This window comes from Scyliorhinus torazame, chromosome 5, assembly GCF_047496885.1.
Source record: "Scyliorhinus torazame isolate Kashiwa2021f chromosome 5, sScyTor2.1, whole genome shotgun sequence".
NCBI classification, from domain to species: domain Eukaryota; kingdom Metazoa; phylum Chordata; class Chondrichthyes; order Carcharhiniformes; family Scyliorhinidae; genus Scyliorhinus; species Scyliorhinus torazame.
In genome coordinates, this window is record NC_092711.1 from 78,655,267 (window position 1) to 78,683,058 (window position 27,792).

The 27,792-nt window shown below is 46.8% G+C and overlaps 2 long non-coding RNA genes across 2 annotated transcripts; both read left to right on the forward strand.

The window, feature by feature from the left end:
• Nucleotides 1-92: 92 nt before the first annotated feature.
• Nucleotides 93-20,655, forward strand: LOC140421450 (uncharacterized). Its single transcript, XR_011946784.1, has 4 exons — nt 93-150; nt 1,803-1,920; nt 5,975-6,311; nt 19,582-20,655. It is a non-coding gene; the product is annotated as an uncharacterized lncRNA (long non-coding RNA).
• On the forward strand, nt 14,213-15,709 carry LOC140421469 (uncharacterized). Its single transcript, XR_011946803.1, has 2 exons — nt 14,213-14,319; nt 14,488-15,709. It is a non-coding gene; the product is annotated as an uncharacterized lncRNA (long non-coding RNA).
• Nucleotides 20,656-27,792: the final 7,137 nt, after the last annotated feature.

The window sequence follows — 27,792 nt, forward strand, 5'->3', positions numbered from 1 at the left end:
ATAGAAAGAGGGGCGGGGCTGGCTAAGTGAGCGGACGAGGCTGGTCCTCCAACCATTCGGAGTGAGTGAGGGTGGGTGGGACTTCGTCTGAAGCATGCGCACTGCGGGTAATGGCGATGCCCAGAAGCTGTTATCTTGGATCCACAAAGGGTAAGATGAATATTGTGGAACGCGGGGAGCGATGATCTGCCTGTTGAGTGGAGAAGGTTTCTAAGCATGTTGTGCAAATCCATACCCGTAAAGATCACTTCCTAGTTCCCCCGTTTCACGGAGCGGGGCCGCGAGGTTCCAGTGATCGGTTCGGGGTAACGACCGACATCTTTATGCGGGACAATGTGCAGTAGAGCGCATGTGCGGCCGCCATGTTTGTAGGGGGCAACATTTTCAATGACTGGGAGAAGCTTATTCCACATTGCTCAGAATGGAGACAACCTGGCCAGCAAACTGCATTATCCTTTGTCCTGGTTACTTGACCTTCCATTACCCCGATTTGCACAGACCCAGATATCTATGATCAGAGTAGCAACAGAGAAGTAAAGAAACAGAACCAAATCCTGCTCCCTGAATCCCACTAACTCAACGGATGTCTGACTCCATGTGCGGCTCTGTTCAGCCACATGAAGATCCATGTCGGAAACTCTCAACCCTAGGGGCAGCACGGTGGTGCAGTGCGAACACTGCCTGTGGCGCTAAGGAATTGGGTTCGATGCCGGCCCCGAGTCACTGTGGGTGAATCCTCCCGTGTCTGCCTGGGTGTCATCTCCACAACCCAAAGATGTGCAGGTGAGGTGGATTGGCCATGCAAAATTGCCCCTTAACTGTAAAAAAATAATTTGGTACTCTAAATTTATTTTTATAAAAGAAAATCTTTTCCTACGGACGGAACAGACAAACTTTTATTTTACCACATTCACAGGCCAATGATATTCAGGTCCTGCTGAATGGAGTGACTCTGTTAAAACTTGATGTGAAGTTTGATTGGAGTTTCCATCTGTAAATTCTCCCCTTGTAATATTCTGTAAAAAAGTTTATAAAATAAATCACTAGGGGCAGGCACGGTGGCTCAGTGGTTAACCGAGGACCCGGGTTTGATCCCGGCCCTGGGTCACTGTCCTTATGGAGTTTGAACATTCTCCCCGTGTCTGTGTGGGACTCACCCCCACAATTCAAAAAGATGTGCAAGGTAGGTGAATTGGCCATGCTAAAATTACACCTCAATTGGGATAAAAACAATTGGGTAATCTAAAAAAAAAAATTTCATTAAAAATAAACAAAAGCCAAAATGTGAAAAAAAAAATGTTTTACAAAATCCATTACCAAGTAAGTGTTGAGGAAATGGAGTTCGTAGCAGATAAGCAAAGACAATGTGATCATTTTTTGCAATGTTTAAATGCAGTAAATGTTTGCTCATCCAGTACAGGATGTCAGTACGGTGTGTGACTGGGAGAGGAATTTGTAGGTGATAGCATTCCCATACACATGTTGCCCTGGTCCTTTACAGTGAAGGAGGCTGAAGGTTTGAGAAATTTGTCAAACTTCTGGTCAAGTTGTAGATGTATAAAAACCCTTTCCTTCATTGCCTACCTCTCCCACCTCTCTCACTCTCTCTTCCCCTCTCCCTCCTCCTATAGTAGTCTGAATCTTGTGTTGGCCCAGGCCAGTTGGCAGGATTCCTTCTCTGAAGGACATTACTGAACCAGTTGGGGCAGTTTACATGGTCACTTTTTCCTAGTGCCTGCCCACAAATGACCAGATTAATTCAGCTCAATTTCACTGTCACACTCGCTCTTTTCTGTTTTCAGTCAATTTTACAGGAGGTTGGGCATTGGGAAACTCAACATCACATCAGAATCATCACGCCACCATGCTACCTCACAAACTGCAGCAGTTCAAGAAGGTCAAACATCATCTTCTCCACAGGTAACTGGGGATGGGGAATATTTGCTGCTGGTCTTGTTGGTGAAAGGACAGGGGAGTGGGAGGAGCTGATAGTCTCTTGCAGAGAGAGACAGGACGGGCTGAATGGCCTCAGTCTGCATTGTAACAATTCAATGATTTACTGATAAAGAAGCGACGCTGGAGACCAGGGAACAACCTCTGGAATCAATGGCCAACCTGATACAAAGCGGCTCTTCATTGATCTGGAAGCTGCAGCCCAGCTCGGTGTAAACGGGGGGGAGGGGGATCCGCTCCATTTATTCCCGGGGTTTCTGGAGCCTCTCCGCCCACTCGCCGGACCCTCCGCCCCGCCATCACCCCCTTTACCCATTGTGGACCCGTCTGCCCATCACCTGCACTGTGCATGCTTCACTCACAGTCCAGTCCGCCCCTCATTCGCTCCCATTGGCGGGAGGATCAGCGGCTCCCGCCCGCTCTATTCCTATTGGCCGGAGCCGCCGCCAATCACTTCTGGGCATTGTGACGGTTCGGGCTGTGCCCAGCGCATGCGCGGTTCAGGTTGTCGCTGACGGTGCGAGGAGCGGGAAAGAAACAATCGAGCGACTTTCAGGAATGGATCCGGTGGGTGGCTGGGGAACAATAGAAGCTGCGGAGTGAGCCGGGAGGCTTCATAAATACCCCGTGGAGGCTTCAACTCCCGAGGAAAATGTTAACGGTCCCGTCTTAAACAGCACCGAACAGAGTGAGAGCTGAGCGGTGACAGGCCCGGGTTACCGGCCGCCATCTTTACAGAGGACAAGGAGCCGCAGGGCGCATGCGCTGCGAGCCTGGACCGGATGCCAACTCTCCCGGATTGACTGACTGGAGTCTCCAGGATTTTATTTTAATCATTTGTGGGAGTCACTGGCTGGGCCAACATTTATTGCCCATCCCTAATTTCCCTGGAACCTAGTGGCTTGCTCGGCCATCTCGGAGGGCATTTAAAGAGTCAACCACATTGCTATGGTTTGGAATCGTGTCGGCCAGACCAGGTAAGGATGGCAGATTTTCTTTTCTATTCATTCACGGGATGTGGGTGTCGCTGGCTGGGCCAGCATTCACTGCCCAGAACTAATTGCCCTTGAACTGAGTGTATCTCAGAGAGCATTTTAAGGGTCAACAAGCTGACTGTGGATCTGGAGTCACGTGTAGGCCAGACCAGGTAAGGATAGAAGATTTCCTTCACTGAAGGACATCAGTGAACAAGGTGGCTCTTTGCAACAATCGACAATCGTTTCATGGTCACCACTAGACTTTTAATGAATTCAAATTTTACTTTCTGCCTTGGTCAGATTCATGTCTGGGTGTCTGGGAAATCATGAGGACAGTAAAGAAGATTTTTTTGAAATTTTCTTTGAACATTTCTGTTCAGCGGATATAAAAATATTGAAAATGGGATAAAGGTTGTTTGGCTGACAGTCAATCACTGTCCTGTAAGGTAATGAGTCATTTTGCTTCCCAATTGGCCGAGGAAGGCAGTGTGTCACAAGGATGGATGTGTTGACCGATTAATGGCGGGAGGATGGGGGCAGGTCATGTGATCAAACCTCCAGGAATACATTTAATCAAAGTTGGCGAGGAGTGAATGTTGTGAATTTCTATCCTAGACTGACAGTGAGGTTTCTGTAAATTTACAGGATACTGGAAGTAGAGGTTTAGGGCAGCACGGTAGCACAGTGGTTAGCACGGTTGCTTCACAGCACCAGGGCCCCAGGTTCGATTCCCGGCTTGGGTCACTGTCTGTGCGGAGTCTGCATGTTCTCCCTGTGTCTGCGTGGTTTTCCTCCGGGTGCTCCAGTTTCCTCCTACAGTCCAAAGATGTGCAGGTTAGGTGGATTGGCCATGATAAATTGCCCTTAGTGTCCAAAAAAGGTTAGGTGGGGTTTTGGGGATAGGGTGGAGGTGTGGGGCTTAAGTAGGGTGCTCTTTCCAAGAGCCGGTGCAAACTCGATGGACTGAATGGCCTCCTTCTGCACTGTAAATTCTATGTTCTAACAGACAGGAAACACAATCCAAACGTCACATTGCGATCTGACAGAGTCACTCAATTCATCAGAACCTGAATTTCAGCAGCATCTGGGTGTGGAAGGTAAAAGGTTTGTCTGTTCTGTCTGTGAGGGAAGATTTCAGGTCTCAGTGTGACTGGAAAAGCCCCGAGATTCACAAACCCTGGTTAGGCCAAACCTGGAGAACTGTGTTCAGTTCTGGGCAACAAACCTGAGGAAGTAGAATGGCCTCGGAGGGAGTGTAGCTCAGATTTACCTGAGTGATATCTGAACCCCCGGAGTTAAATTACAAAACTAGATTGCACAAAAGAGTCAGAGACATGATGGCACAAAGAAGGGCATTCGGCCCATTGAATCCATGCTAGCTCTCTGGGGCAATCCAGTCAGTCCCATTTTCCTGCTCTCTCCCTGTATCCTCGCAGGTTTATTTCCCTCAGATGTCCATCCAATTTCCTTTTGAAATCAAATCATTCGTTGTGTCTATTTTCAAACTCCCTCATAGGCAGCAAGTTTCAGGTCATTACCGCTCGCTGTGTAAAAACATACATCTCATATCACCTCATATCTCCTGTACCTTTTACATACAAACTCGGAACAAGCCACTCGGTCCCTCAATCCTGATCAGCATTGCATAAGATTGCGGCTGATCTCATTTTAACCTCAACTCCACATTCTTGCCTACCCCTGATGACCTTTCACCCCCTTGACCATCAAGAATCTATCCCACTCTGCCTTAAAAATATTCAAGGACTCTACTTCCGCTGCCTTTTAAGGACGCGAGTTCCAAAGTTTTACAACTCTCAAGAGAATAAAAAATCCTCATCTCCATCTGAAATGGGTGACCACTTATTTTGCAATAGTGACGCTTCGTTCTAGATTCTCCCACAAGAGGAAACATCCTCTCCACATCCACCCTGTCAAAACACCTCAGGATCTTGTATAGTTCAATCCAGGTTTTACCCCAAACTTTAAATCTGTGTCCTGACTGCTTGTACGATCAGTGAATGGAAACAGAGTTTCTTTGTCCACCTGATCGAAACCTGGCATAATCCTGTGTCCCTGAATCAAATCTCCCCTCAACCTCCTTTGCTGGAACCATTCTGATAAATCTCCTCTGCACCTTCTCCAAGAACCTTCACATCGTTCCTTTTTAAAAAAATTTAGAGTACCCAATTAATTATTTCCAGTTAAGGAGCAATTTAGCGTGGCCAATCCACCTAGCCTGCACATCTTTGGTAGTGGGTGCGAAACCCACGCAAACACTGGGAGAATGTGCAAACTCCACACGGACAGTGACCCAGAGCTGGGATTGAACCTGGGACCTCGGCGCCGTGAGGCAACAGGGATAACGTTCTGTGCCACCGTGCTGCCCTCTTCACATCCTTCCTGAAACGTGGTGACCAGAGCTTCATGGAATTCCTATAGTGCAGAATCATAGAATTTACAGTGCAGAAGGAGGCCATTCAGCCCATCGGGTTTGCACTGGCCTTTGGAAAGAGCACCCTACTTAAGCTTAAGCTCACCCCTCCACCCTGTCTCTGGAACCCAATGACCCCAACTAACCTTTGTACACTAAGGGGCAATTTATCACGGCCAATCCACCTAACCTGCACATCTTTGGACTGTGGGAAGAAATCGGAGGAAACCCGCGCAGACAGAGGGAGAAATTGCAAACTCCAGACATAGCCACCCGAGACCCGAATTGAACCCGGGACCCTGGAGCTGTGAAGCAGAAGTGCTAACCACTTTGCCACCAGAAGCATAGTTTCAGTATCAATATTTCAATTTATGAAGCTGAAGCTCGAATATGCTTTGTCTTAATATGTCTTGTAGATATACAAAATCCCTCTTCACCTCTTTCTTTCTCCTCCCAAAGAGGTCAAATGGGTTTTAGAACAATCCAGCCGTTTTCATGGTCATTTTTTCCAAGTGCCGGCCCAACAAATGACCAGAATCATTCAGCGATTTCACAACCTGCCTTTGTATTTTTGTGGGATCTCTCTCACTCCCTAATTTCTGTTTTCAATCAGTTTCACAGGGTGTTCGAAGGGGAGGATTCAAAGTCCGGAAACTCAAACCAAGCATCACATCAGGATCTGACAGAGTCCTCAATTTATCATCTCCTGAATATCATCGTTCTTTGATCATGGAAGGAAAAAGCATCGTTGACAGTGGGGAGAAACCGTACTTGATTTGTGTGTGTGGACGAGGATTCGCTCTATCATCAGGCCTCGCAAGCCACAAATGCAGTCACATTGAGGAGAAACCGCGGAAATGTGCGGACTGTGGGAAAGGATTCCCTTCCCCATGTGACACCTCACTACATGAGAGGGTATTGTGTCAGATGTCGGATAATTGGCCAAGCAGGTAAGTTTAAGAAAAGCATTGCAGAGGCTGATTGAGGAAGAGAGTAGATGCGATTCAAGGCGGCCATTTCATAGCGAAGGACCAAACGATTAAAGATCTGAAGGTCACGTTGGCATTCCAGTTTTGGATCATGTATCAGGTAAACGGGAAAAGCCTGTTAACACAGCTGACATATTAGTTACATTTGTATTTTTAAAATGTAAAATAAGATGAGGGCGGCACGATGACACAAGGGAGGCACGGTAGCACAATGTTTAGCACTGCTGCATCACAGCTCCAGTGTCCCAGGTTCAATTTTGGCCTCGGGTGACTCCCTTGTGAAGTTTACATGTTCTCCCCGTGTCTGCGTGGGTTTCCTCCGGGTGCTCCGGTTTCCTCCCACAGTTCAAAGATGTGCAGATTAGGTGGATTGGTCTTGTTGCCTAAATTGCCCCTTACTGTCCAAAAAGGTTAGGTGGGGTTACTGTGTTACGGGGATCGGGTAAAGGCGTGGGCTTAAGTAGGCTACTCTTGCCAAGAGGGAATTGCTATAAAAATTCTGGGAATCTAACACGCCATCAACGTGTTCACACTGACGAGAGACCGTATAGGTGCTCTCACTGTGGGAATGTGTTCGCACAATCATCCAGCTCATTGTACATCAGCGAACCCACACTGGGGAGAGGCTGTTCACCTGCTCCGAGTGTGGGAAGGGATTCACCACTTCATCACACCTACTGAGACACCAACGAGGCCACAAATAACCAGTGATTGGATTTTGCTGTTACTCACATTCAGGACTGAACCATGTTCATTTGGGTCTCTTTCTGCTGATAACAAACTCCAGCCCATTTACAGGGGCTAATATTCTGGCTAAATGTCAAATAAGATTTGTGTGAAATACGCAGTGTGTTGAAACTTTTTAATATCTCTGACACAAGTTAGTTCCTTTTGAAGTACTCTCGCTCTCCCCTGTCTCTTCCATCCTCGCCTCCAACTAGACGTGTGAGGAGCTTGTGGAGCTTCTTTGTGACTGAGATTGAGTAAATCCTATCAGCTGCCTCTGCTGCTTCCCTCCCTTCCACGAGCCCACTGGACCAAACTGTCTCTAAATTTCATCCTTGCCTGAGCCCTGAACCCTCATCTTTGTCTAGTTTCTCTCCCATCTCCCCTCATGCTCCTCATCTTGTCCATGAGTCCCAGCTCCTGCTCCATCGACCCAATTCCCACTAAGCTACTGATCAGCCAACTACCCTGTGTCCATGGATATTGTCAACATTTCTCTCTCGTCAGGTACTGTCCCTCTGTCCTTCAAATCTGCCGTCATCACCCCCTCCTCAATAAAAAAAATCTTGACCCTGCCATCCTTACAAATTACTGCCCCATCTTCAACCTCCCTCTCCTCTCCAAACTCTTTGAACTTGTTGTCACCTCCCAAATCCTTGCTCATCTTTCCCAAAACTCCCATGTTTGAATCCTTTCAATCAGGTCTCTGCCCTGTCACAGTGAAATACAAGAGACAAACAGTGGTTAGCACTGTGCAGCAACATTGCTGACGTCAGGGAAATACCACCAGACAGAACCATCGGATGAGACTGAGAGAGGATATCCTACAGAATCATAGAATTTACAGTGCAGAAGGAGGCCATTGAAAAGAGCACCCTACTTAAGCCCATCCCCGTAACCCAGTAACTCCAACTAAACATTTTTGGTAGCACAGTGGTTAGCACCGTTGCTTCACAGCTCCAGGGTCCCAGGTTCGATTCCCAGCTTGGATCACTGTTTGTGTCGGGTCTGCACATTCTCCCTGTGTCGGTGTGGGTTTCCTCCGGGCGCTCCGGTTTCCTCCCACAAGTCCCGAAAGACGTGCTGTTAGGTAATTTGGACATTCTGAATTCTCCCTCTGTGTATCCGAACAGGCACCGGTATGTGGCGAATCGGGGCTTTTCACAGTAACTTCATTGCAGTGTTAATGTAAGCCTACTTGTGACAATAAAGATTATATTATAAAGGGGCAATTTAGCGTGGTCATTCCACATAACCTGCACACCCGTGGACGGTGGGAGAAAACTAGAGCACCTGATGGGAACCCACACAGACACGGGGAGAATGTGCAAACTCCACACAGTCACTCAATGCTGGAATAGCTGAAACATCAACACACTGCTCCTGGCAGTTGATGGTACAGTGGTTCAATAAATATAATTAGTGGATTGAAAAGGTATGTCATATAGAGTAAAAACAGAAAATGTGAGATTAATTCAACAGAATCCCTGCAGTGCAAAAGGAGGCCAATCAGCCCATCAAGTTTGCATGCACGAACCATACAAAAGAGCGCCCCACCAAGGCGCACTTACTCTGACATTTCCCCGTAACCCCACTTCACCTTTGGTAACTAAGGGGAAATTTAGCATCGGCAATCCACCAAATCTGCACATCTTTGGATGGTGGGAGAAAACTGGAGCACCTGGAGGGAACCCACACAGACACGTGGAGAATGTGCAAACTCAAATAGCTGCAGTGATATCAGAGTGTGGGTGGAGCTGGGCTGTCTGTCTTCACTACAGCTATTTGATAAACACACAGTTCTTAAAGGTACTCTCACATGACAATTCTGAATTCTCCCTCTGTGTACCTGAACATGCTCCGGAATGTGCTGACTGGGTGCTTTTCACTGCAACTTCATTGCAGTGTTAATGTCAGACTACTTGTGACAATAAAGAGTAGGATTATTTTTTTAAATGTTCCGGCAAATTTCCATCCCGTCCGTAATGATTCCCGCAGCCGGAAATATGACCCCAACAAATGGGATGAAGCCAAATCTTTAAAAGTCAAAGTCTTTACTTCAAATTGTTGCCGTGCTGTCAGGGCAAAGGGTTAACTTCTCTGCTTGTTTACAAAAGGGAAGAGGAAACATTCACAAAGCTTCCCACAGCTTGTGAGCTCCGAAACATAACTTCAATGCTGAAGTTTATCTTCAGAGATCGAAACGTTTTGGTGCCTTTTCCAATTGTACCAGTAAATTGTGATTCACACTGAAAGGTTTACTTTCACTCAGTAATTAGAACATTTCACTTTCTCAGCACTGACACTTTAGATCAAATCCCAATTGTTCTCTTTCCTTGTAGCTGGTGTGTGGAGAAGATCATGTTCACTGTAGATCTGTCAGCACAGAAACCGCACTGTGCTTCTAGATACACTCAGTCTGCAAGTAGATGAATCTTTTAAACATCACCCAAGTGAAGGTCTTCCCCTGACTCTAGGGAGTGAGATGTCCCTGTAGTTGATGCTGTCTCCTCTGTCACTGCTGTTTTTATTGCATCAGATATGTTTTGTGGACCAGTCTCACAGCCCAAAAGGGGAGGGCAGGAAGGTGTGACAGTTGATGGGACTTTCTGTGTGAGCAGTTCAGCTGGAATTCCATCCTTGCCGGGCACCTTTCTGTTTGCTCAGCAATCAATGGCCTTTTCCAGCTCAAATGATGAGGGTTCCTTGTCCAACTCAATCATGACAGGAAGCTGCAGGAGAGTCAAACAGAGACTGGCAGATGCCCTTTTCACAGGGGTACAGCTCACTGTTGTGTTCAACCCAGCTCCTCCTCACTCTCTCACCATGACTGACACTGAGCATGCTCCGAGCACACGCCCACACTGCACCTGCGCACTGGCCTCGTACACTCACTGATCGGGAACTTTCTGCAGCGCGGGGGATTCTGGGTAACGCAGCCGCCATAGAGCCATTAGTAAACAGGAAGATTCTATTTCCCAGTCAGCCAAACAGAAGATCCACAGTTAGGCAAGATGCTGGGCATGAAGCACAATGAAAAGTTTGGATACTTTATTTAATACAGAAGCACATTATTCTTGGTCTAAGATAACACTTAGACATGGGCAGAAAGCAGGTTGATCTACAGTATTTACAACACCTGGGACACGGTAAATCATCTCATCAAATCAGTGATAGGTTTGTTTACTGTTCATAATTGTCACTGGGTCACACTCACGATTCATGCAAAATGCAACTCCCCAGGTTTTTTGACCCACTCCTTCCAGACCTGTTTTCACTCCAAGGTACTTGACATCTGCCTCAGTCTTTATCCAGCCATGTATGTTCAGCTCACACTGCCCAACAACCAGCCTCTCCTGCACTGGGCTACAGGGTCTCCATCACCAAAAATCTGTCCTGATCCACGCACATCGACACTACCATCAAGAAAGCACAACTGTGCCTATACTTCAGGAAACTGAGGAAATTTGACATGTCCACACTGACTCTTACCAACTTTTACAGATGCACCATAGAAAGCATGCTGTCTGGCTGCATCACAGCCTGGTATGGCAACTGCTCGGCCCAAGACCACAAGAAACTTCAGAGAGTACAGCCCAGTCCATCACACGAACCTGCCTCCCATCCATTGACTCTGTCCACATCTCCCGCTGACTGGGGAAAGCGGGCAGCATAATCAAAGACCCCTCCCACCCGGCTTACTCACTCTTCCAACTTCTTCCATCGGGCAGGAGATACAAGTCTGAGTACACGCGCGAACAGATTGAAAACAGCTTCTTCCTCGCTATTACCAGACTCCTAAAGGACCCTCTTTTGGACTGACCTGATTAATACTACACTCCTGTATGCTGCACTCAATGCCTTTGTCTATATATTTACATTGTGTACCTTGTGTTGCCCTATTATGTATTTTCTTTGTTTACTTTCTTTTCATGTACAAAATGATCTGTTTGAGCTGCTCGCAGAATAATACTTTTCACTGTACCTCGGTGCACGTGACAATAGACCAATCCAATCCATATCGAGGGAGCAATCTGCCTCTCTTGCATTGGTGCACTGCATTTCCCTCATAACACAGAGGCATAGAAGGTGACAGCACAAAACAAAGGCACTCAACAACCTTTGTTTTGTGCTGTCACCTTCTATGCCTCTGTGTTATGAGGGAAATGCAGTGCACCAATGCAAGAGAGGCAGATTGCTCCCTCGATATGGATTGGATTGGTCTATTGTCACGTGCACCGAGGTACAGTGAAAAGTATTATTCTGCGAGCAGCTCAAACAGATCATTTTGTACATGAAAAGAAAGTAAATAAAGAAAATACATAATAGGGCAACACAAGGTACACAATGTAAATATATAGACAAAGGCATTGAGTGCAACATACAGGAGTGTAGTATTAATCAGGTCAGTCCAAAAGAGGGTCCTTTAGGAGTCTGGTAATAGCGAGGAAGAAGCTGTTTTCACCCAACTTTCTGCAACAGACACAATCCCCTGTCATTGGCCCTGAACTCTGCAGATATTTTTCTCCTCAAAAGATACGAATAGATGAGCAAGGAGCTGGAGTTGGCTATTCAGCCCAGTCTGCTCCACCATTTAATAAGGTCATGGCTGATCTGATAGTAACAGATAGTTGTCCAATTATTTTCAAGGCATCAACTGAATCTGCCTCCACCACATTTTCGAGCAGTGCCTTCATGATCCCACACGCAGCACAGAATGTTTTTCTTCACATCATATGACATAGGAACAGAATTAGGCCACTCGGCCCATTGAATGGCGGAGCAGATTCAATCATGGCTGATATTTCTCTCATCTCCATTCTCCTGCCTTCTCCCCATAACCCCTGATTCCCTTATTCATCAAGAACCTATCTACCTCTATCTTAAAGACACTCAGTGATTTGGCCTCCACGGCATTCTGTGGCAAAGAGTTCCACAGATTCACCACCCTCCGACTGAAGAAATTCCGACTCATCTCTTGTTTTAATTCCTCCTCATCACCTGAGGAAGGAACTGTGCCCCTAAAGCTAGTGAGTCGAAACAAACCTGTTGGACTTTAACCTGGTGTTGTAAGACTTCTTACTCTGTTTTAAAGGATCGCCCTTTAGTCTGAGATTGTGTCCTCTGCTTCTAGTTTTTCCTACAACTGGAAACATTTTCTCCATGTCCTCTCTACCCAGGCCTCGCAGTATCCCTGTAAGTTTTAATAAGATCCCCCCATATCCGTCTAAACTCCCAACGAGTACAGATCCAGAGTCCTCAACCGTTCCTCGTACGACAGCACGGTAGCATGGTGGTTAGCACAATTGCTTCACAGCTCCAGGGTCCCAGGTTCGATTCCGGCTTGGGTCACTGTCTGTGCGGAGTTTGCACGTTCTCCCCGTGTGTGCGTGGGTTTCCTCCGGGTTCTCCGGTTTCCTCCCACAGTCCAAAGATGTGCGGGTTAGGTGGATTGGCCATGCTAAATTGCCCATAGTGTCCAAAATTGCCCGTAGGGTGGGGTTACTGGGTTATGGGGATTAGGTGGGGTTACTGGGTTATGGGGTTATGGGGATAGGGTGGAGGTTTGGACCTTCGGTAGGGTGCTCTTTCCAAGAGCCGGTGCAGACTCGATGGGCCGAATGGCCTCCTTCTGCACTGTAAATTCTATGTCTATGTCTATGACAAGCTATTCATTCCAGGGATCATTCTTGTAAACCTCCTCGGGACCTTTTCCAAGACCAGCACATCCTTCCTTAGATAGGAGACCCAAAATTGCTCATTATACTCCAAATGGGGTCTGATCAGAGCATTGTATAGCCTCAGAATTACATCCCTGGTCTTGTATTCTAGCCTTCTCGACATGAATATATTGCATTTGCCTTCCTAACTGCTGACTGAACCTGCACATTAACCTGAAGAGAATCTTGAACAAGGACTCCCAATTCCCTTTGTGCTTGTGATTTCCTCAGCATTTCCCCATTTAGGAAACAGTCTATGTCTGCTTCCAAAGTCCATAACCTCACACTTTTCCATATTGTATTCCATCTGCCACTTCTTTGCTCACTCTCCTAGCCTTGCTCAGCATTGCTTCTTTTTATAATCACTTTATGAATGCTCTCTGTTTATAATCTTGCCCTAAATATGACCTGGTAGACCAAATGTCTATTGCAGATCCTTTGTGTAATGTGGTCAAGTGCCTTTCCATTTGAGAACTGTTCAATAAAGTTATTAGAATTATTTGTAGCCAAAGCAGCACGTGGAGCAATGGGACTGCAGCACTGAGGACCCGGGTTTGAATCCCGGCCCTGGGTCACTGTCCGTGTTGAGTTTGCACATTCTCCACGTGTCTGCGTGGGTTTCACACCCACAACCCAGAGATGTGCAGGTTAGGTGGATTGGCCACGCTAAATTGCCCCTTAATTGGAAAAAATAATATTAATTGGGTATTCTGAATTAATTTTTTTAGAAAGGATTATTTGTAGCTTCCCCACCAATCAGTTTTCCCATTTTCCTTAATTGACCTCATTTTTATCAGGAGTTAACTGAAGTGTGTTCCTAACCTCTCATTATCTAAATTTCCATTTACCACTTTTCTATCCACCTGACCCAGTCCGTGGCTTTCTCCCTCATTGTCTAATACACATGAGCAACTTTTGTATAATCCTGGTGCATACATTTAAGTCTAAATCATTGATATATACCGGAAACTGTGGAGCCCCACTGGAAACAGACATCCAGGCATCATTCAGTCCTGGATGTGGCTAACAGCAGCAACAACAGCTGAATCCAAACCCTGCTGTTGCCTGTGAACTTGCTGATGTCTGTGCAGGTTGTTTGACTGAGTGAATCTCCTCCCACACCCTAGCACAGTGGTTAGCACCGTTGCTTCACAGCTCCAGGGTCCCAGGGTTGATTCCCGGCTTGGGTCACTGTCTGTGAGGAGTCTGCGCAGCCTCCCTGTGTGTGCGTGGGTTTCCTCCGGGTGCTCCGGTTTCCTCCCACAGTCCAAAGATGTGCAGGTTAGATGGATTGGCCATGCTAAATTGCCCTTCGTGTCCAAAAAGGTGAGGTGGGGTTATAGGTTGGGTTGAAGCTATGGGCTTAAGTAATGTGCTCTTTGCAAGGGCTGGTGCACTCGATGGGCCAAATGCCCTCCTTCTGCACTGTAAATTCTATGATTCTGTTTCAGTGTGAACTCGCTGGTGTTTCAGCAGATTCTGTTTACTTTTAAAGCTCTTCTCACAGTCAGCACATTTAAAAGGTCTCTGATCAGTATGAACAAGTTGGTGTCTCAGAAGTAGTGATGACCGAGTGAATCCCTTCCCACACACGGAGCAGGTGAATGGCCTTTCCCCAGAATGAGTGCGTTGATGTATCAGTAAATAAGTTTTACTTTTAAAGCTCTTCTCACAGTCAGCACATTTAAAAGGTCTCTGATCAGTATGAACAAGTTGGTGTGTCAGGAGGTGGGGGTGACTGAGTGAATCCCTTCCCACAGACGGAGCAGATGAATGGCCTCTCCCCAGTGTGAGTGTGTTGATGCATCAGTAAATTCCTTTTACTTTGAAAGCTCTTCTCACAGTCAGCACATTTAAAAGGTCTCTGATCAGTATGAACAAGTTGGTGTGTCAGGAGGTGGGGTGACTGAGTGAATCCCTTCCCACAGACGGAGCAGATGAATGGCCTCTCCCCAGTGTGAGTGTGTTGATGCATCAATAAATTCCTTTTACTTTGAAAGCTCTTCTCACAGTCAGCACATTTAAAACGTCTCTGATCAGTATGAACAAGTTGGTGACTCAGGAGGAGTGATGACCGAGTGAATCCCTTCCCACACACGGAGCAGGTGAACGGCCTTTCCCCAGTGTGAATACGTCGATGAGTTTCCAATTGAGACGGGTAGTAGCATCCCATCCCACAGTCCCCACATTTCCATGCTTTCTTCATGGTTATCGACAAGTTATCAGGTGTAGGTGGGATGCAGATTTGAGGTCACTATCAGATCAGCCGTGATGTTATTAAATGGTGGAACAGGCTCACGGGGCTGAATGTCCTATTGCTGCTTCTTGATTCCTTTGGTGCGAATGTCCTTATGTCTCTCCAACTTGGATCATCAGTTGAAGCCTGAGTACGGTGTCTCCCTGATGTAAATGCTGCAATTCAATTTCACGCCATGTGATTGGTTGAAGCTCAGTTCCTCTGTAACTCAGCTAACTGTGGAAAATTACTTCGATGTCTGTGTCTAGGTGCTTTTCCAATCACAGTGATTTTTGATTTTTTTTCCGAAAGACAAAACAGAGTTCTCCTTCCACGTTGAAAGGCCGGTCCTGATGAATCAAGTGATTCTGTCAGATCTCAATATGATGTTTGCATCTGCAAGTATTCTGTAAAAGGAGATTACATTGAAATACTGTGAATATATAAGACACAAACAGACCATTCTTTCACAGATTTTGCTGCTGTCAATACTCGGCACACATCTCCGACTGTCACACCTATCAAATCTCAGCCTTTCAGCTGATTTTCGATTCCATTTTCTCTCATGTGCTTGTCCCGTTTCCTTTTGAAAACATCACAGCACTTTCCTCAACTCCTTTCCATGGTAATGAGTTGCACATTCTGAATCTGTAATAAATAATTTTGTCCGTATTGTCCCCTTGGATTTATTTGTAACTTTCTTGTATTTATGACTTGTTGTTTATTGATTGTCACTCTCTCACATTGCCCCTCTCCAAACTACTGGTAATTTAAAAGATTTATAGCAGGTCACTGCTTAATTCGTTGTTGTCGATAGAAAAAAGGACCCACTCCAATTAATCTCTCCTGAGAGCTGTAATCTCTCATGTTACAAAAGTCATCACGGTCAATGCAAGATAGAATTCGCAAAGACAAACCTTTTTGTTGGGTTCAGTTTGTGTGCAAATTCTCCAGTTCTAACCCCCTGTAAAAGGAGTTTACAAAAGCCATCACTGTCAGTCCAGGATAGAAATTCTGAACAGGCAATTCTAATTTCTCTGGAACATGTTTTCCTCTCGTTCCGCCAAAGCTGTCAATCCCAGCACACCACACACTCTCCCTCCTCCCTGGGCTGAAATCCAAACCCATCTCACCATCTGCACCATTTCTTTCCTCCACTCCCAGTTTTCTTCCTCCCTCTCCTCTGCCTGTGTTCAGTTCTCCAGCTCCTGTCTGCAGACTGACAATAAAATCAATGGGTCTTATTGGGGGTTTGGGGTCTCCAGCGGGTATTTGTGAACCCTCCCCGCCCACCTGCTAAGGTTCCCTTCCTTGCCAGAGATCAGAGTCCTCATTGATTAGAGTGCAAAGTGGAAGCTATTATTTCTTGTCCCTCTCCCCCATCCTCCTGATGCGAACCACCCTCCAGTGTCTGAAGCAGGATGGTGCCCGTTAACCTGGGCCTGTTCCCGGGAGGGAGGGAGAAGCTCCGCAGCTGCAAACCAGGGAGCTGACAATGATGGTGAAGGGTTTGCTCCAGCTCACAATGCCCGGGGACTGATTGACAGCGGGTTCGGACCACTAAGAGGGGGCGGGGCTGGAAGACCGAACAAGAGCGGCTAGTCCTCCAGCCAATCAGAGTGAATGGGAGGCGGAGAAAAACCGAGACTCTCCCTCCCTCCGCATGCGCCCGGCCACCCGGGCCTGTCTCGGGGAAAAGCCCGAGCAGCTTTCGCCGGTTCAACTGCTGTATCCTAGCTTCGCATTCGGGGCTTGGGGCCTGCACGGGGTTTTTATGAATCGTCCCGACCCATCCGCCGGCTCCATCCCTCCCTCATAACTCACCCGAGCGAATTTGACCGGCTGAGGATTTCCACCCGACCGTCTGAATCCTGAGTTGTCATCGGTACTGCGCATGCTCTAGACCACGTGGGAGACCGGGCTCAGCCCCGCCCCCCATTCACTCCGATTGGTTCGTGGACCCGCTGCAACCACTCGGTCCTCCAGGCCCAATCCTCTCCTGCTACTGGTCCACAGCTGCCGTCAATCACTTCATGGGCATTGTGAGCTGGAGCATGCGCAGTGCCGATGCTGGGCTCGGCCGGGAGGGTCAAAGAGGTGAGTTTTAAAGAGCATCTTAAGGTATTCATCTGAGGAAGGAGCAGCGCTCTGAAAGCTAGTGTTTGAAACAAACCTGTTGGACTTTAACCTGGTGTTGTCAGACTTCTTACTGTGCCCACCCCAGTCCAACGCTGGCATCTCCACATCATCTTAAAGGAGGTAAGTGAGGTGGGGGCGGGGAGGTTTGTGAGGGAATATAGTGCTTGCGGCCGAGGTAACAAATCCATGGTGGAGTAATTGGAATCGGAAGTGCACAAGAGTCCAGGATCAGAGCAGATATCTCAGGGGGTTGTGGGGCTGGAGGAGATGACAGACACAGGGAGAGATGAGGCCATGGAGGGGATTTGAAAACGAGGGTGAGAATTGATTGGGAGCGAATGCAAGTCTCGGAGCACAGGGATCATAGGGGAAAGGAACTTGCTGTGAATTAAGACATGGGTAGCAGACTTTTGGATGGCTTTAAGTTTACAGAGGTAGAGTGTAGTAGAGCAGTCAGGTGTGTAATGGAGTTGTCGAATTGGGAGGTGATGATGGCAAATTGCCTTAGTATCTTAAAAAGGTTGGGGGTTACAGGTATAGGTGGAGCTGTGGGCTTAGCTGGGGTGCTCTTTCCAAGGGCCGTTGCAGACTCGATGGGCCGAATGGCCTCCTTCTGCACTGTAAATTCTATGAGGTCAGAAGCTCATATTGGATCAAGTGTGAAACCAAGTTTACAAAGAGACTGGCTAAGTCTCAGACTGTTGCCAGGGAGATGGATAGAGTTGGTATTCAGGAATGGAGATTGGAGCAGGGACCGACCAGTGGATTCAGTCTTCTCCATATTTGATTGAAGTTATTTAGTCAGCAGGAAGAGAACCAGAATGAGCTCTAAGTCTGATATCCGGTATAACTTAGTTCGAGAGGGAGAGGAAGAACAAAGGAAACCCTGGAAGATTTGGAGAAACAATCTTCACGTCAAATCTCCACATGGTCTGTTCTGGACACAAGGTTCACCTCTGTTATTCTAATTGGTCAGTCAGGGTGATTCAGATTAATGTCTGTCACAAGTCATGAATGAAGTGACTTATAAAGCATATTCTTGCCTCTAATTATATAACTTTGGTAAAAGGATACAGAAATAATGATCAAATACTTTATTTGGATTTCAGCCCCAGGGAGGAGGGGGGAGTGTGTGAGACAGGGATTTACAGTTTTGGGGACAGAAGAGAGAAAAAAAATGTAACGCAGAAACTGGAATTGTCTGTTCTGAATTTCTATCTTGCACTGATAGTGTGGCCTTTGTAAACTCCTTTTCCAGGGCATTAGGAGAAGATTTTCAGACAGGAAACACAAACAAAACATCACATTAAGATCTGACAGTGTCACTCAATTGATCAGGGCCTGAATATCCTCAGACAATAAATGTGGAGTGAAAAATGTTTGTTCTGTTTGTGGGAAAATATTTCAAACATTAGTGTGACTGGAAAAGCACCGAGACACACACGCACCTGAGTGAGTGTGTTCCAGTGAACTGACTGTGGAAAGAGCTTTAACCAGTTACACAGCCTGAAAAAACACCACAACATTCACTTAGGGGAGAAACCATACACGTGTTCTGTGTGAGGACCAAGCTTCACTTGATTGTCTAAAGAGGAAACGACAAAGACACTGACTCCATGGAGATACCGTCGAAACCGTGGAGTATGATTTTCGCTTCGGGGCTTTCCAAAATGCGAGATGTCCCGGGTTCATATCCCGGACGAGCTCTGCAAAGCGCTTGACTGGGGAGGTGATGCTGTAGTGGTATTGTTACTGGATGAGTAATCCTGAGACCCAGCACAATTCTCTGAGAATGCAGGTTCAAATCCCACCACAGCAGATGCTTCCATCGTGGCTGGTATTTGAACTCGAATCCAATAAATCAGGGGCAGCACAGTAGCACAGTGGTTAGCACAGTTGTTTCACAGCTCCACTGTCCCAGGTTCGATTCCCGCTTGGGTCACTGTCTGTGCGGAGTCTGCATGTTCTCCTCGTGTCTGCGTGGGTTTACTCCGGGTGCTCCGGTTTTCCCCCAGTCCAAAGATATGCAGGTTTGACGGAGTGGCCATGCTAAATTGCTCTTAGTGTCCAAAAGGATTAAGTGGGGTTACTGGGTTACAGGGATAGGGTGGAGGTGTGGGCTTGAGAAGGATGCTCTTTCCTTGGGCCAGTGCCCAAGGAAAGAGTGCCCAAACTCAATGTGCCGAATGGCCTGTTCTGCACTGTAAATTATATGATTGTGGAAGTTTGATGTTGAACAGTTTAGTGAGAATTGGGTCAAAGGAGCAAAGGGTAAGTCTCACAGACAAGATGCGCGCTGAGAGAGCATGATGGGAGACAGCAGGAAAAGAGGAGAAACAATGGTTTCTGACCCGTGTGAATTCGCTGGTGTTCAGTGAGCATGGATAAGGACTTGAATTTCTCTTCACAGGTTGTGCAGCTGAATGGCGTCTTCTCAGTGTGAACTCGCTGGTGTAACCGAAGGGCAGATGACTGAGTGAATCTCCTCTCACACACAGAACAGCCTTTCCCATGTGTGAACGCGTCGATGGATTTCCAGCCTGGATGAAGAATTGAATCCTTTACCACAGTCCTCACATTTCCACGGATTCTCCATGATTCTAGTTTCCCTGCGTCTTTCCAGTTTGGACAATCAGTTGAAGACGAGTACGCTTTTTCCCCACTGCAAATCGTGTGATGATTTTTACAGGCTGTTTAACTGGTTAAAGCTCTTTGTACATTGAGTGTACTGGAACCTCTCACTCCAGTGTGAGTCTTTATGCTTTTCCAGTCGCACTGATGTTTTAAATGGTGTCGCACAGACAGCACGGTAGCATTGGGCAGCACGGTAGCATTGTGGATAGCACAATTGCTTCACAGCTCCAGGGTCCCACGTTCAATTCCGGCTTGGGTCACTGTCTGTGCGGAGTCTGCACATTCTGCTCGTGTGTGCGTGGGTTTCCTCCCACAGTCCAAAGATGTGCAGGTTAGGTGGATTGGCCATGATAAATTGCCCTGAGTGTCCAAAATTGCCCTTAGTGTTGGGTGGGGTTACTGGGTTATGGGGATAGGGTGGAGGTGTTGACCTTGGGTAGGGTGCTCTTTCCAAGAGCCGGTGCAGACTCAATGGGCCGAATGGCCTCCTTCTGCACTGTAAATTGAAGAATAAAGGGATTAAGGGTTATGGTGTTCGGACCGGAAAGTGGAGCTGAGTCCACAAAAGATCAGCCATGATCTCATTGAATGGTGGAGCAGGCTCGAGGGGCCTGATGGCCTACTCCTGTTCCTAGTTCTTATGTTCTTATGTAAAATCTATGAAAACATAATCATTTCTCCTTCTAAATTCAATGATTGATGATATTCAGGCCGTGGTGACTCAGTAACTCTGCCAGATCATGCTGAGATGTTCAGTTTGAGCTTCCTGTTTGTAAATCCACCCATTCTAATGCACTGGAAAAAGAGTTTACAAAACTTTAAATAGAGGAGTGAAATTCTGAACATACAATTCTATTTTCCATGAAGCATATTTTCTTCAATTGTACCTGTAAAGCAGTAAATCCTAATCCCATGCACTCTCACCTCCCGGGGTGGATGCAAAACCCGGGGTGACGAACAGTCCCATATTTTACTGGAATGTATTTGAGTCCATTGTCTCAGACTGCGTGCTGCCTAGATGTTGTCTGTCACATAGATTGGACCTTTCTCAATGCACAGAACCATGTTCCTTCCTGTTTCTGTGTCCCAGAAACAGACACTTACCCGAGGCGGCCTGCTCCCAGCTCTGGCAGAACGCCAGTCTTTCAGTGCAGACTGTGCCTGAATTTTCACCAGGAGAGTTGGTCAGCTCGGCAAACCCTGCACATCACCTTCACAATTCTTTTCCTTACAGTTTACCCCCTCCCTCCCCTCAGGCTGGGTTCAGTTCTCAAGCCCCCCTGTGCAAAGTGAGAATAAAGTCAATTAATTAATAATTTTTCCTCCTGATCACTGGGACCCTGAAGCCCCGCCCACTCTGTTCCTTCACCAAGTTGGCCGCATCTGAAGCCAACAATCCCCGGGAGCTGGAAACCCGGGACCGGCAGGTTCTTATTGGGGGTTTGAGGTCTCCAGCGACTGTTTGTGAATCCTCCCTGCCCACCTGCCAGGGTTTCCTTCCTTGCCAGAGATCAGAGTCCTCATTTATTTGAGTGCAAAGTGGAAGCTCTTATTTATTTTCCCCCTCCCCCATCCTCTGATGTGAACATCCTCCAGTGTCTGAAGCAGGATGGTGCCCGTTAACCTGGGCCTGTTCCCGGGAGGGAGAAGCCCCGCAGCTGCAAACCAGGGAGCTGACAATGATTGTAAAGGGTTTGCGGATCCACAAAGTGTTTCCAAATCCTCCCACCCACTGCCTGATGCTGACTCCGCTTCTCCGGGACAAAGAACACGTCGCCCAGGCCAACACCTGGATTGCGCATGCTCCTAACTCCGTCTCTACGCCTACGCACTGGTGTCCATCTACAGCAGTTGGATTGCGCATGCTCCTAACTCCGTCTCTACGCCTACGCACTGGTGTCCATCTACAGCAGTTGGATTGCGCATGCTCCTAACTCTGTCTCTACGCCTATGCACTGGTGTCCATCTACAGCAGTTGGATTGCGCATGCTCTGTATCACAATGCCCAACTGATTAACGGAAGTTCTGGACCAATAGGAAGACGGGGCGGCACTGACCTTCCAATCAATCGGTGTGAATGGGGGGGGGGGGGGGGGCGGGGCTGAGCCCGGTTCTCCCTTATTGGCTGAACCTCTGCATTTTGAAAGCTGATTTGTCTCAAACCCCAGGAAAAAACTGGACCTTTCTGTTTGTAGCTTTAAACAGATGAAACCCTGTGGGTGTGGAGCAAACATTTCCACATTTGTTACTGAAGTGTGGAAATATGAAACTATATTCACACAATTCAAGGGCTGACTTCAAAAAAGAACAGGGCAGGGAGGGAGTACCGATCCAGTGACTTTGGAGGGGCTAGGACCGGAGCCACGTGGAACACAATCAATTCGAATTAAAACGGTGCGGGATTCACCGAGTGCATGATTGACTCACGGGAGGCTGACATGCTGTGGCCGCATATTGGATTGGATTGGATTTGTTTATCGTCACGTGTACCAAGGTACAGTGAAAAGTATTTTTCTGCGAGCACCTCAACAGATCACTAAATACATGGGAAGAAAAGAAAATACATAATAGGGCAACACAGCATACAATGTAACTACATAAGCACTGGCATCGGATGAAGCATACAGGGTGTAGTGTTAATGAGGTCAGTCCATAAGAGGGACATTTAGGAGTCTGGTGACAGTGGGGAAGAAGCTGTTTTTGAGTCTGTTCGTATATGTTCTCAGACTTCTGTATCTCCTGCCTGATGGAAGAAGTTGGAAGAGTGAGTAGGCCGGCTGGGAGGGATCTTTGAGTATGCTGCCCGCTTTCCCCAGGCATCGGGAGGTGTAGATGGAGTCAATGGATGGGAGGCAGGTTTGTGTGATGGACTGGGTGGTGTTCACGACTCGCTGAAGTTTCTTGCGGTCCTGGACCGAGCAGTTGCCATACCAGGCTGTGATGCAGCCCGATAGGATGCTTTCTATGGTGCATCTGTAAAAGCTGGTAAGGGTTAATGTGGACATGCCAAATTTCCTTAGTTTCCTGAGGAAGTATAGGTGCTGTTGTGCTTTCTTGGTGGTAGCGTCAACGTGGGTGGACCAGGACAGATTTTTGGAGATGTGCACCCCTAGGAATTTGAAACTGCTAACCATCTCCAACTCGGCCCCGTTGATGCTGATAGGGGTGTGTACAGTACTTTGCTTCCTGAAGTCAATGACCAGCTCTTTAGTTTTGCTAGCATTGAGGGAGAGATTGTTGTCGCTACACCACTCAACTAGGTTCTATATCTCCAGCCTGTATTCTGACTCGTCGTTATTCGAGATCCAGCCCACTATGGTCGTATCGTCAGCAAACTTGTAGATGGAGTTGGGACCAAGTTTTGCCACGCAGTCGTGTGTGTACAGGGAGTAGAGTATACACATTACACTCCCCACACACACTCATCCCAGCCAACAAGATGGCATTGGTTGCACTGGAGTGCGTCCATCCCACTGATGGGTCAGCTAAGTCCCAAGGGCACCTAGGGGAGTGCCCTGGGGGACACCCATACGATCTGTGGTGCTAATTTCACAGTGGGCAGTCCCCGGCGAGCGCAGCTGCATGGCTACTTTGCAGGCTGCAGCAATTGTGCTCTGTGCCCATCCACCCTCACCCCATTGTGCACCGCCTGGCCATCCCCTACTACTCCCCCAATCCTGGCAGAAGTCTCCTGGCCAGCAACACAACTGTCAGCAAACTATGGCACTGTTGGACACTTTCCATACCCCCTCTTGCTCAGCAGCCCGAAGCCTGTTTCACGATTTTTAAAAGCACAAATGAACCTCACCGTCGAGAATTCAGGCCTTTGGAGGCGAATCATGGAGGCCCCTGAGAATACCGGGTTGGCCCTGCTAATGATATGCAAATGATGTCAAGGCGACAGAGAATTGTAATTTTTTTAAATATAAATTTCGAGTACCCAATTCATTTTTTCCAATTAAGGGGCAATTTAGCATAGCCAATTCACCAATCCTGCACATCTTTGGGTTGTGGGGCGAAACCCACGCAGACACGGGAGAATGTGCAAACTCCATATGGACAGAGACCCAGAGCAGGGATCGAACCTGGGACCTTGGAGCCGTGAGACAGCAGTGCTAACCAGTGCACCACCATGCTACCCTGAGAATTGCGATTTCCCTTGAAATAGGTGCTCGCCACAATTTCAGAGGCGGAACCGATTCTCCGCCCAATCGGGTTTCGCGATTCCGCCGTCGGCCAACGGAGAATCCCACCCTGTTCAAAATGATACAAAAATAACTGGTTGTCTTTACGAAGGAGATGGACGCTACCCAGGCCATGTAGGCAGACTAGAAAGCCCTGTCCATAAATAGGTTTAAAATTGATAAGGAGGAACTGTTGAAGTGAAAATGTATATTTCAGGGGTGCTGAAATGATTCGCCAGTCTTTCCAGGAGGTGCCAGACTGGAGAATTACATATCTTACACCTTTATTCAAAAAGGGTTGTAAGGAAAGCTCCAGCATATAGACCAGTTAGTTTAACACCAGTTGTTCGGTATGCTTCATGAATCAATTATTCCAGATAGAATTAATCGCCACATGAAAAATGAGTGCTTATGTGGACGACCAGCATGGATTTCTAAAGAGAAAATTATGTTTAATTAATTTGCTGGAGTTTTTTGTGGAGGTAACCGAAAGGATTGATGAGGGAATTCTGTTGATATCATGTACATGGACTTTCAGTAGGCATTTAATATAATGCAACACAACAGGCTTGTGAGAAAAATTATAGTGCGTAGAATGAAAGGGCCAGTAGCAATATAGATACAAAAGTGGTTGAATACTAGGAAGCAGAGAGTAACAGTCAATGGATATTTTTCAGGCTGGAGGAATGTTTGTAGTGGTGTTCCACAGTGGCCTGTATTTGGACTCTTTCTTTTCCTGGTGTATATTAATGATCTAGATTGATGGTCTGCAGCGGACAATTAAAATATTTGCAGATGACACAAAACTTGGAAGGATTACGAACTGTGAAGAGTACAGTGTAGAGCTTCAAATTGGACAAAGACAGGCTGGCGGACTGAGCAGATGGTCGACAGATTGAATTCAATGTGGAGAAGTGTGAGGTGATACATTTTGGAAGGAAGAACATAGAGAGACAATATAAAATAATGGATAAAATTCTTAAGGGGATGCAGAAGCAGTGGGACCTGGGTGTATTTGTGCAGAAGTCATTAAATGTGACATGATAGATGAAGAGAGCAGTTAAAGCATATAATATTCTGAGATTGATTTATAAGGCCATTGTCGTGGAAATTATAATAAAGACAAATTCCTTGAGGTTCGATTTAAGGAAATTTATTTACACAAATATATTTGCAGAGCGAGAGTGTTCTGGCTGCAAAGCCAGGGCACTGCACTCTGAGATTCGACCCAAGAAAGCATATTTTTATAGTCTGAAATAACAGCTTGAAGTAAACAGCCATGTTTATATTAAATAGACCTTGGAAAGTATGTAAGATGAAATGCGTAGTACGTATGTTCTCAGGGTAGCATGGTGGTGGCTTAAAAACAACTCGAGTACACATTTTGTTATCTTTCGGAGGACACTGTGTTGTCATAATAAGGCCGAGACCAGAATATTAAGCAGTATTTCGTTTATGTTACCTGACTTACTTATTTTCGTTCAAAAGCAGTGTTGAACGATAGTCAAGCATTTCTCAGCATGCTTCGAAGTTGGCAACTCATTAATTTACCTTCCACAGCCATGGACTACAGGAACAAGCTGGTTGTGTTGAACGTGCACAAGACACTTGTTGGACCTTAGCTGGAATATTGTATACAGTTCTGGGCGCCTGACTTCTTCCAACTAACGAGAGGCGACCCAGGGATAGGTAATAACAGTTTCATCATAATTCAAGCATTGAGAGAACTATCATAGAGAAAGCTCTGGACTAGCACCTTCCCCTGATACTCTTTGGCTTTCCCAATTAAATGTTAATATCACCTGGCTGGAGTGGGTGGGGCAGGGGGTGGGGATCAAGAACCGAATTTCAGCCTGGCCACAGTCCACAAGCACGGTGACCATCTACATCTCGTCCCTGTTGGAAAAAAATCAAGCACAGTATTTATTCACAATCTAGTTATCGGACATTTTTCTTTTCATTTTGTACCTGACACATTTATCCCCATGGTAACACAGATACTGTGCTTCTTTCACTCATTTGTGAATAGCCAATAAATGACTTGTTCCTCCCAATTTATCCAGATCATCATGTGGAACTTCCCAATTAGTCTTCCTTTCGCTCAGCCAGATTAGTTTGGACACAGGTTCAGGTGTTGACGAACATCCTGGGGTTTCCTCAGCCACCAGTAGTTATTATGAATATATGGAGGACATGAAAGAGCAACACTCCCCCAATCTGATCCCTAAACAAAATTAATTCTTTTGCAAGACATCAAGATGTAATGCATGTCAAATTAGAGCCACATTGTGATAGAAAACCTCATCATGTAGGATGGGTGAGACCTTACTAAGAGGGCAGCATGGTAGCATTGTGGATAGCACAATTGCTTCACAGCTCCAGGGTCCCAGGTTCGATTCCGGCTTGGGTCACTGTCTGTGCGGATTCTGCACGTCCTCCCCGTGTGTGAGTGCGTTTCCTCTGGGTCCTCCGGTTTCCTCCCACAGTCCAAAGATGTGCAGGTTAGGTGGATTGGCCGTGATAAATTGCTCTTAGTGTCCAAATTTGCCCTTAGTGTTGGGTGGGGTTATGGGGATAGGGTGGAGGTGTTGACCTTGGGTAGGGTGCTCTTTCCAAGAGCTGGTGCAGACTCGATGGGCCGGGTGGCCTCCTTCTGCACTGTAAATTCTATGATAATTACTTGCTGTGAGGGACGAGGAAATGTCTTTGCGATGGTGTCCCACCTCTGCACCATCACATCAGGGTCAGGGTCCTGAAAAGTTTTAAAATCAGGTCTAACTGGAGTCTGTCATACCGATGCCAATGATTGTGTTTTATCTTTTGGGTCAGTCTGTCTGGTTATTACCATTACCCCCTTCACTAACTCCAGCTGCTGATGTACCTTCACCTTACAAATAACAATTTGTCCTGGACTCTGATCAGCAACATCCCAAATCATTCAGAGTTTGGAGTGCAGGATGAGTGATTTCCTTTCTGCTGTGCAAAAGCTGTGTGCGGTTTTTTTTTTGCCAGAGAAGTATGCTTTCAGTGAGGGAGTTATACCTAATGGAGATTTCAGAATAGTTGGTAATTTTATCAGGAACGATTTCAAGGGCTGTGATTATGATGATGTCAAAGAACAAAGAAATGTACAGCACAGGAACAGGCCCTTCGGCCCTCCAAGCCCGTGCCGACCATGCTGCCCGACTAAACTACAATCTTCTACACTTCCTGGGTCCATATCCTTCTATTCCCATCCTATTCATATATTTGTCAAGATGCCCCTTAAATGTCACTATCGTCCCTGTTTCCACCACCTCCTCCGGCAGCAAGTTTCAGGCACCCACTACCCTCTGTGTAAAAAAACTTGCCTCGTACATCTCCTCTAAACCTTGCCGCTCGCACCTTAAACCTATGCCCCCTAGTAATTGACCCCTCTACCCTGGGAAAAAGCCTCTAACTATCCACTCTGTCTATACCCCTCATAATTTTGTAGACCTCTATCAGGTCACCCCTCAACCTCTGTCGTTCCAATGAAAACAAACTGAGTTTATTCAACCTCTCATAGCTAATGCCCTCCATACCAGGCAACATTCTGGTAAATCTCTTCTGCACCCTCTCTAAAGCCTCCACATCCTTCTGGTAGTGTGGCGACCAGAATTGAACACTATACTCCAAGTGTGGCCTAACTAAGTTTCTGTAAAGCTGCAACATGACTTGCCAATTCTTATACTCAAGCTTTCACAGCCGCACATTGTCACAGGCCACACAAGGGCTTTCAGAAGATGAATGTTCATTGTAACCCAGATGCTGCGACTGCTCCA